Genomic DNA, 1,735 nt, shown 5'->3' on the forward strand with positions numbered 1-1,735 from the left:
TATATATATATTCCTCTTCTAAAGTAGCAGCTCTCCATTCCAACTTGCAAATTCAAAAGGCAGTTTCTCCACATCTTCTTCCAAGACACAACTAAAGATACAGAAAAGCAGAGCAATAGCAATAGCAATAGCAGTTAGACTTACATACCGCTTTATAGGGCTTTCAGGCCTCTCTAAGCGGTTTACAGAGAGTCAGCATATCGCCCCCAACAACAATCTGGGTCCTCATTTCACCCACCTCGGAAGGATGGAAGGCTGAGTCAACCCTGAGCCGGTGGGATTTGAACCGCTGAACTGCTGATCTAGCAGTAGCCTGCAGTGCTGCATTTAACCACTGCGCCACCTCGGCTCCTTCGCACTGTATGCGAAGCTTGCTTGATACAAAAATGGAGGTAAAGGCGATATGCGAAACTCACTGGAAGGAGCCAGATCTCCTGGGCTGCTCTCCTCCATTTCAGGAAGGCTCTGGATTGTGAGCCCGGTGCTTCCCATGATCAGAGCCACATGATTCCCGCACGCTCTGCACAGAATTCAGCGAATCAATGTCGACTGGCGACTACGCGGAGGAGAGCCTTCTCGGTTGCAGCTCCGACCCTGTGGAACGACCTCCCCGTGGAGATACGCACCCTCACCACCGTCCAGGCCTTCCACGCAGCCCTCAAGACCTGGCTATCCCAACAGGCCTGGGGATAAGCCTCTAATTTGCCCCACCCGAGTGTTGAATGTTGAATGCAAGTTGTGTTTTTATTATTTTACTTTGTTCACATATTGTTTATTTTTGAATTGCACCCCCTCCCTAATGATTGTAAGCCGCCCTGAGTCCCCTCAGGGAAAAGGGCGGCCTATAAATCCTAATAAATACTAAAATACTAATACTAAATACTAATTTGATCAGCAAGATGTTTGCCAGCTATCCTGAAAATAATTTGTATTTTTATTCCAGTAAGAAATTGCCCCAATTGCTACTACTGGTAGGTCTGAACACTGGGGATCGTCACTAAAGCAGTAAAGTGTCGTTCTCTGGGATTATATATTACAGTTTACATAAAAATGCGTAATTCTTTGTGCAAATTATGCAGGTGGTCCTTGACTTACGGCCAAGACCAGCATTTTTGTTGCTAAGGGAGACATGTGCTAGGGAACTTTTGCCCCATTTTACGGCCTCTCTCGCCACAGCTGTTATGTGAAGCACTGCAGTTGTTAACTTAGTAACAGGGTTGTTAAATGAATCTGGGTTGACTCTGCTTGTCAGAAAGCAGCAATAGGGGAATCCCCCGGCAGGGGACACATTTCCATCACCCCATCGCGGGGAGGCCGTCGAGGCGGGAAAAAACGGCCACAGGCCGCTTTCCGTGGCGTTGTGACTTTGGACGGCCGCTAGATGGGCTGTTGTAAGTAGAGGACCAACTTGCAACCTTCTTAGAAATCATAGAAGCAAAACCCTCCTCCGCCTCCCTTCCCCCACAGGAGGAGGAGCTGGAAACGGGCCCGGAAGGGAAGGGAGGGGAGGGAGGGAAGGGAGGGAAGGGTCGATCACCGGGCCCTTTTCACAGGGGCCGGGAGGGGCCCTCGGAGGGCTGCGGGGGGGGGGAGGGGGAGGGAGGGGGGAGGGGTTCCCCCCCCCCTCGGCCTCCTCCCCCCGCCCACCCGCAGGCTCCTCCCCCCCCCATCCACGGTCTCCGGCCGCCCTTTTGCAGGCCCCTCCCCCGTCCCTCCCTCCCTCCCTCCTCAGCCC

This window comes from Thamnophis elegans, chromosome 9 (genome assembly GCF_009769535.1).
Source record: "Thamnophis elegans isolate rThaEle1 chromosome 9, rThaEle1.pri, whole genome shotgun sequence".
In the NCBI taxonomy this organism is placed as follows: Eukaryota; Metazoa; Chordata; class Lepidosauria; order Squamata; family Colubridae; genus Thamnophis; species Thamnophis elegans.